The 9,663-nt window shown below is 31.9% G+C and overlaps 1 pseudogene; it reads left to right on the forward strand.

Moving 5' to 3' along the window:
- The first annotated feature begins 2,818 nt into the window (after positions 1-2,818).
- On the forward strand, positions 2,819-9,354 carry LOC120120741 (annotated as a pseudogene).
- Positions 9,355-9,663: the final 309 nt, after the last annotated feature.

Raw genomic sequence — 9,663 nt, forward strand, 5'->3', positions numbered from 1 at the left:
TATTATGTTAGATCGATTCGAATTGAGTTTTTCATTTTAAACCTAAACTTGACCCAATCTAATCTCGCGCTTAAAAGAACTCAGCCTAATCTCAAAATTTTAAAATAAAAAAACTCATTCAATTAGATGAATAGATAAAAAATTATCACATCTAAATATAATAACCATCCCTAATTGTGTAACATTTTAATGATTACATTTAATAAAAGTATAATAAAATATTAAAAATTTTCGAAGAATCATATACTGTAAAAATAATAAAACATTTTTAAAGAAAATATTAAAAAAAGTAGTTTCATTTTTTTAAAATAGAAAGTTATCAAATATTTTCATAATATGATATGATATTTTTCTATAAAAAATTGAAACTTTTATATTTTTTTTGTGAAATATTATGTGTTTGCCATGTAATACTCTTTATCACATCACCAATTAATAAGTGTGATGGAAAATGAAAACATTAAAGAGTAATTATTAATTAAAATGTGTTAAGCATTTAAATTAATACATGATATAGTTAGAAACAATTTGTAGATTAAATCATACTAAAAATACCATTGATTTTATAATCTGCGAGTTGTACAAATGAGTTGTTTTGCAAAAAAATTAAACGATCTCAATGTTAAAATATTTGTTGTTAATTTTTAAAGTTTCCAGTTCGAAAACCACAAATATTAGACAAGTAAATGTTTATTATCAAATTACTATTAACTTAATATGTATCCAAATTTAAGAAAAAATGATTGTTTTCTTATAAGGTTAGAGGTGGGTATACGGGATACTCGCCCGTTTAGCCCGCGGGTTTTGAAGGTGCGGGTTTAAACGGAGCGATTTAAAAAGTCTGCAATCATAAACGGTTTTGAATTTTAAGGTATGTGGCCGTCCGTTTAACTCGCGGGTTAAACGGGCTTACCCGCGGCCCATTAAATGAAAATAATTTTATTTGCAATAAAAAATAATGTTCTAACTTGCTACACCTTTAAAAATGCTCCAATAACTTGAAAAGGAAGGTAGCACCGTAAAAATAATAAATAATATTTAAATTTTATTTTAAATAGCCGGAAATGATTATAAAATAATATTTTTTTTAATTTTTTAATCATTAATATATATAATGATATAATTACTTAAACTCAAATTAAAAAAAACAATATTCACTTATATCACCAAATTGAAAAACAAATAAAATAATAACCACATTATACTTTTATAAAATACGATTATTCAATGCTATAATATGAAGACACAGAAGTGTCTGCAAGCAGAAATTCAAACAGAAAAATTCAATAAAGTCAAATATTATACAAATCTAACAATTTTGCTTTTTTAAAAGCCTTTAAAAGTTGAAAATTATGTTTTCAATTTTTTCTTTTACTTTTATTTCTTTTTTTTAATCCAAATATTACGTGTCATGTGATATATTATTAGAATATCACGTGACTTTTTATAATTAAAGAACGAAATGGATAACATACTTCATGAAAAAAATAAAGGTCAAAATTAAATAAAAAAATCTTTAAATACCAAAGTGATAATGATGTAAATTTTATAAGACTAAATACTATATAAATCTTTTAAATTTTATTTTTTTAAATGAAGAATAATTTGATACATTGTAAATGGAAAAAAAATCAAACAACGGTAGAATTATGACACATGCCCTAATAAATTTAAGAACTAAAATGGTTATAAGTAACATCATATTTATAGGTAATTTATTTTCTTTTTCTATAAAATTCTTTAAGTTTATTTTCTCTAAAATTTTATAAATTTTAAATTAAGCAGGCTATTGCGGGCTACCCGCGGTTATACCCATTAAACCCGCGGGTTTAACAGTCCGGGCTAAAAAGCCCGCAATTTAAACGAGTTTCAATTTTTTATGTCCAAAATCCGTACGGGCCACGGGTTTTTACGCATTTTTCAAATATTTAATGTTCAAACACAAATCCAGCCCAACATTAGATCCCCCCTACAACTTGGTTTTGTGAGGTAAGTTCTTTTTTTACAAAAAAAAAAAAAGATAGAAATGATGGCCTTTCAGGATTTGCAGCAGAGGGTTTCTCTTAATTTCCATTGCTTCAAAGCAAAACAAAGCTGAGGTAATTCAATTTATGTTGTATTTATTGCATTGTACATGCGTACATATGAAATGAAACAAAGCATTGTTTACACTCCAAATAAAGAACGATCTGAGGCATTTTCTCTTTGTATTTTGTTTCTGATTGAGCCTTTCAGAGCAAAGGCTGAATGAATCCTGTCCCCGTCGATTTATAATATCAGTTTATTAAGGTTTTTAAAATGGACTATTCTCCTTGTTATTACTAAAAACTCTACTCCACCATGTTCAGATGGGCAAAAAGAAAACAAAAACAGGTGTTAGCTGTAATGGAAGCAAGGCCCACCAATATGAAGTGAGATAATAATCTCAGAATCACTTGCAGATTTCTCCATTTTTACATCACTGTTGCATTCAACATGTACTGTAGCCGTTGGTCAGAGGAAGAGGCTGTGCCCTTCACTCAATTATATTAGTATTTTTCAGAGAGACAATTGATGCAGGAGAATCCAGGAAAGGGTCTCATATTTTTATCTGCTTCTTTGTGAAGTTGATGGTAACTTTTTCAAGTACAAAGCCTTTCATGGTGTAGGACTTAATGAAGCAACATTGTACAACACTAGAGCTTAGTTAGCTTGTCTTACAAGTTGAAAGAAGTGATAGAACTATTGTAAGGGACATGGACATGACTACGGATGAAGAAGAAGAAGCATCAGTATCATCAGGTAATAGCAGGCATTCCCTCACCATTAAGACAACCGGTAGAGACAAAGATGCTTTAGCCTTGATGGCTAAGGATCTGCTTTCTTCGAGCTTGAAATCATCAATGGAGTCATATCCTTACAACTCTCCCTCCTTGGTGTCCCCACCATCGTCCGCTTTTGTTTCGGCTTTGCAGTCACCGTATATATCACCGAGAGCCACAATCCCGAAACCCCAAGAGGGTTCACAATCTGATGATGTGCCGAGTAGTTCCTACACTCCACCATCGGACCTGTACGAATACTCCGATGACCCTACGGATCCCAAGCCCAAGTTCGTGACTTGTGTTCCGGTTCCAGATCCTGGTCCACGCATCTCATTCTCGTTCCCCGTGCCTCAAATTTCGTTTACAAAAGCTCCTGTTTCTCCGGCATCTAATGCCAAACTAAGGAGTTGTGATGTGTTATCATTGGCTTCCATGGACAGAATCTTAACTTGGGTCGTTTCTGTAAGTGGCTTAAATCGGAGCTGGAGCTTCAAGGAATCGCTTCCTTTGTTGCGGATAGGGCCAAGTATTCGGATACTCAGTCATGAAATTGCTGACCGAGTAATCTGCTCGGTCACATATGGAGTCGTGGTGGTCACAACATGTAGCTTTCTCAACCATCTCAGCTTGGAGGAGATCAGATTCTTTGCTCAAAAGAACTTGATTCCACTCTTCTTCGGCACCGGACTGGATGAGATCACGGGGCTTCTCAACTGTAATTCGATGTGTCACTAAATATCAAATGTGATAATTTATATATTTTGTCACGTATTATTAAAAATATAGTGACATTAATGAACTTCATTACCTAATAATTTATATTCAATGACATTTAATTAGGTCATTAAATAATATAAAATTTTGTCTCTAATTATTCATATATCGTCACAAATAATGTAATAATTTTATTACATTAGTGACGAAGAAATATAGTCACCAGTTATTTATTAAAACTAAAAAAAAATTAAATTACAATAAAAGGCTAAACTTTTTAAATTTTATAATAAAGGATAAAACTATTTTTAAATTACAATAAAGTACAAACTTTTTATAAATTACAAAAAAGTACATATTTTTTTTATAAATTACAATTAAGTATAAAACGTTTATAAATTAAAATAAAATACAAAAGTATTTATAAATTATGATAAAAGATACAAATTATTATGAAATGCAATTAAAGGACAAAATACAAACAAAAAAAAGAAACAAAAACCCTTGATATTCATGTTAATTAATGCCCTAGTTGATGTTGTCGGCGCTTGACACAACCCTAGTCAATCTAGGTCTACAGGTACAACCTCCGCCACCACCTTCTTCTCTCATAAAATCCGGCCATGACACAATCATGGTTTCCTGATGATAGCACCGGGACAAAAACCTTAAACAGTCCGCACGTCTTCACCTCCGAACAAAATCATGCAAAGGAAAAGGATAAAAAATTAGAGAAGAAATCAAATAGGAAAAGAAAGGAAAATCCGACCTCTGCTCCTCTAGTAGTAGTAAATGGACAACCATACTTGAAGACTATTATGATCCAACAGTGGTTGGTTGAAAATAACAAAGGTAAAAGCTAATGTAACAGCCCATTAGTGCAGTATTACAAACAGTATGATATGCAAAAGTGTTGGTTTCCCTCGAGTTAAAAATCAAACAAATAAATTAATTGCGTAAATCCCAAGCAAAAAAGCATATTCATACAATGAATCAAATTATTTTAATATTCAATCAAAAGTTGTATACTATATATGTACTATTTAATTAATATTGGAGATATTTAGTTTCTATTACGAAACCATCCAAAAGGATAAAGAATCACTAATACAAACCAATTTTACTTTACAACATGTACAATAAAATAAGGGGAAAAGAATACATTACCTTTCAAAACGTGATTGTCAACAACAAATTTTAAAAATACTGCAAAAAATGAAACCAGATTTGCTTAATAGCGTAACAACAGGGGAAGAAGACAACGTGAAGCGTACAATCATGCACAATCTAAAATGGAAGAGCTGCTCTAGACCAAGACAACAATACAACTAGAGAAAAGTTCTTTTATCCTCGAGTGATGCTATGGACGACAAGAAGAACCTGTGGTCTTGCAAAACTCTAGACAAGAGTCATTCACATGGATTTAAAAAATTAATCGAACTAGTCGGTTCAACCGATTGGTCCAACAATTACACTATATATGTCAAAACTGCAAAATAAGAAAAATATTAAAAAGAATACAACTATATAACTCATGTTCATATATATATATATATATATATATATGAACATATACTATCCATATTTCGGTCAAAAGTCTCGGTAAAGATGTGAAATTATTCAGGAGATTGTGAAAGATAAGCTACACGCATTCCTGCTGTCATCATTGGACAGTTTTCACAATTTTAGGCACTGATGAAAAGAACACTCTCCGAAGTGGACTGTAAGCAACAATCTCTGCCAAGTTCTCTGGAAAATCATAAAAGAAATCACACTCTCTTGCTTAAACCTTTTTCAAGTGCTATGAATAAATAAACCTGCAGGTTGGAACAATGCCAGCCTCGACATCTCTGGACCACAAAGACCACTCTAACTGGACACCACTATCAACTAGTTTTTTAAGGTGTCCAATTTGGGTTAAAATCCATTAATATAAATATCCATTTCAGTGTGACATTAAGACAAACATTTTATCAACTACATGACCAATAAGCAAAAGGATGAAAATTAAAAAAAACAACCGTGATTTCAATGGGAACCTTGGCATCAATCCGATGCTGATAATAAAGATCAATACAGTCAACATCCAGACGTTTCAAGCTACCTTCAAAAGAAGCTCTACCATAATTGGATTTTTATTTTGACTAATTGATTGTTGGACTCTCATATTTTCATCATTGTTTGGTTAATTACAGATTTAGTTCCATTTACTTTGTAGAAATTCTAATGTAATCCTTATTTTGCATGTTTAATTACTATTTTGACAATTATTCTTATATGTTTTGGTAATTTAGACCTAATTATTTTATTTTAAGTTTTATTATTATTATTATATATTATTATTGGGATCAAACCTTAACCACACACTTTTATTAGCAAAATATCTACATCATACACCCAATCAAAGGGAACTCGCACTATAATTACATTATCTCATAAGAAATTTTATATTTGAGATTTTTATATATATTTTTCATTTTAATAATAACTCTTTTAATATTATAGAATAAGTGTTTAATATTTTTATCGTTTTTAAGATAAATATGTTATACTTTTGAAATATTAAAAATTTAATCATCTTTTACAATTTTAATAATAATTAATATTTTATTATTTTTAAATAATTTTCAAATTTTTTCATAAAACTAAAATATTTTAACATTTTTCAAAAAATATATTATATATATTTTATAATTTTGAAAATTTTCTAATATATTTAACGACTTTATTCTTATTTAATATTGTTTTGTTTCTAATTAAATTTTAAATTTTTTGAAAAATATAAATAGTTTAATATTTTTATAATTTTGAAATATTTTAAAATAATAAAAATTTTTGATATTTTTAAATTTTTTTAAAAATAAATGTTAAAAATTCTAGAAATACCATGTGGCTTTACTAGAGTTCGTCATGAGACGTGCTCTAGTATGTTACCACATAACAAATAAACTGAAAATATTTAAATGTAATGAATAAAATTGATCAAGGATTAATTGATATAATTTTATAATTTAAATACTTAATTAATTTAATTTCTCAATACAATAACTTAATTGGGTGCAAAATAAAATTTATGGACTGACTTGTTATTTTCAAACATTTAAGAGTTTTTTTATACCTTAAATTAAATATATTACCCAAAAAGGCCTTATATATAATATTTATGAAACCTAACTTTGAGAAAACTAATAGGAGCAGCTGAAATTATGAGCATAAAATCAAATACATTTAAAACTTTTCACTAATTAGATTTTGAATTAGTGTTACATCCAACATGTCACCTTAAAATTTTCCCTTCAATTTTTTAGTTAATTTTTGGTGTGAGAGATTAAACTACACAATCATATAATGTCTTTTAAAATATTCACATAAAAAACAACAAATATAAAAAGGAGTGACAAATCATTAATTTTGTCATATTAAATCTATTTTTGTTGCACAAATAAAATATCACCTTTTAAATATTACAAAATATGACGAATCAAATCGTCACGAATAAAATTTATTTAAATCAAATTGTCATAATAATAAATCGTCACTAATACTTTTATTTTATCAGGATGAATTTATAACGTCATCATTTTGTCTAAATATCATTGAAAAGATTTCCACTAAATATTTTTGGAGGCAAATTTTGGCGTCAAACATAATGTGACGAAAATCAATGATTATTTTTAAAATTATCATAAAAGATATGCCATCAATCACTAAATGTGACGAAAACAAAAAATATCACGTTTATAGTATATTTTGTGACGTTATATATAACATCATTTAGAAATTTGTTTTGTCACAAATTGATAAATTTAGTGTAGTGACCGGAGTAGCTGTGTAGCTAAAACTGCAGCAATACTGCGTGCAAAGCTTGGGAGAAAGATTCTAGCAGAGAAAGACTTTGTTGATGAAGGATTTCAGAAGCTGCCCTTCCCCAGAAACAGATATTTTGTGGGAAGAGAGAAGGAGATTGTGGAGATTGAATCTGCCTTATTTGGAGTTGCTGAGCAAGAGCATTGTCGCTCGATGCCGATTATCGAAGGCGAAGGTAGCGGACAATCTGAAGGGCTTGCGGATGAAGAAAGTGATCATGTTTCCACTAGGGGGAGGTACATTAATTTAGAATTTGGTAAGAGCAAAGAGCCTACGCTTGAGGCATGGGTTGAACCAATTGTAGGAAGAAGTTCAATGAAAAGATCAAAATTCTTGAAGTCGAAAAGTGGGAACTTCAAGAGCTTAGGCAGCAGTGTAATTTGCATAAATGGTGTCCCTGGCATTGGAAAGACTGAGCTTGCTCTTGAGTTTGCCTATAGGTATTCCCAGAGACATAAGACTGTTCTTTGGGTTGGTGGAGAAGCCAGATATTTATGGCAAAATATATTGAATTTATCACTCAATTTGGGGTTGGATGTGAGCGCCAAAGACGAGAAGCAAAGGGGCCGCATTCGAAGCTTCGAGGAGCAGGAATTTGAAGCATTCAAGAGAGTGAAGAGCGAGGTGTTCCGGGACATGCCTTATTTGTTGATTATTGACAATCTTGAGACGGAACGAGAGTGGCGGGAAGGAAAAGACCTGCATGACTTGATTCCTAGGACCACTGGAGGGTCTCATGTGATCATCACAACTAGGCTACAGAAGGTGATGAATTTTGACATAATGCAACTTCTTTCATTGCCTTTATCCGATGCAATAATATTAGTACAAGGAAGAAGGAAAAGGGATTATCCGTCCGACGAGTTGGAGTTCTTGAGAAAATTTGATGAGAAACTGGGAAGATTGAGCTTTGGTTTGTGGATTATTGGTGCACTACTTTCCGAACTACCAGTTCTGCAAACACAACCCTTTCCTGATGAAAATTCTATATTTCTGCTTCGCCGTCTTGCATCAAGGCTGTGGGAGAAGGAATAGTATTCTAACCTCGCGAATGCTTCTTGTCGGTGCTTGGTTTGCCCCATCACCCATATCGGCAAATTTGCTAGCAACCGCGGCTAACTACATGCCTGTTGTTGGGAACAGATTCAAAAGGTGGGTCAAGTGTCCAAGTCTCACATTCAGTTGCAGGTGCGGCGGATGCGGTTTAGCTACTCAAAGTGAGAAAAATTGTGCCAATCTCTTTGTAAAGCTAGGATTGGCAAGAAGAGCTAATGGACAGAATGGATGTTGGATTCAGCTCCATACTAGAACTCAAAGCGTTTGCAAAGAGGAAAGAGCGCTTATTGGCAGCTAAAGCCACAGTCCTCGGCGTAAGAAAAATCGGGAATCCATTGATGAATTCTGATCATCTATGGGTCGCTGCATTTCTTGTATTCGGGTTTAAGTCAGAACCTCCGGTTATGCAGTTAAAAGCAATAGATATGTTGACATATATCAAGCAGATGGCAGTAACGCTGGCGATTAGAGCCTTCACAACGTTCTCGAGATGCAATTCGGCATTGGAGTTATTGAAGGTGTGCACGAATGTGTTGAAGGAAGTCGAGAAGTCTTTCGTATCGCAGATACAAGACTGGTGTGAAGGGTAGCTGTGTTAGAGGAACAAGTTACAAGGGAAGCAAAGGGTGGACGAGTACGTGTGGTAAGACGTGACGTTGTTGAAGGCAACCCTGTTGGAAACCAGAGCCAAGCTGCTGTTAAGAGGCGGCCATTTCGACAGCAGCGAAGAGCTGTGCAGAACTTGTATTAGTATTCGGACGGTCATGCTGGGCCACAATCATGCCAATACCTTGGCTGCTCAAGAAACACTAGCAAACATGGTGAGAATGAGGAGCAAGATATGATATATCCATATATAGTAACTTTATCATACATAGCTACCCCGTTCTCAAAGGAATACAAGTTCAGTTTTGTTCACTATGTAAAATACGTTCAATGATTTTTTTTATGCAATTTTCACTTGGATTAGATTAGATTGGATTGGATGTTCTGGGTGAGATAACAAACTTGATCAACAAACAGTTACTTCTCTGAAACGTCAAGCAAAGCAATGACTCAAATCAAGGTAGACATATGTATGTATGTATGCATGTATGCATGTATGTATGTATGTATGTATGTATGTATGTATGTATGTATGTATGTATGTATGTATGTATGTATGTATGTATGTATGTATGTATGTATGTATGTATGTATGTATGTATGTATGTATGTATGT

This window comes from Hibiscus syriacus, unplaced genomic scaffold (assembly GCF_006381635.1).
Source record: "Hibiscus syriacus cultivar Baekdansim isolate YM2019G1 unplaced genomic scaffold, ASM638163v2 tig00110346_pilon, whole genome shotgun sequence".
Lineage (NCBI taxonomy): Eukaryota > Viridiplantae > Streptophyta > Magnoliopsida > Malvales > Malvaceae > Hibiscus > Hibiscus syriacus.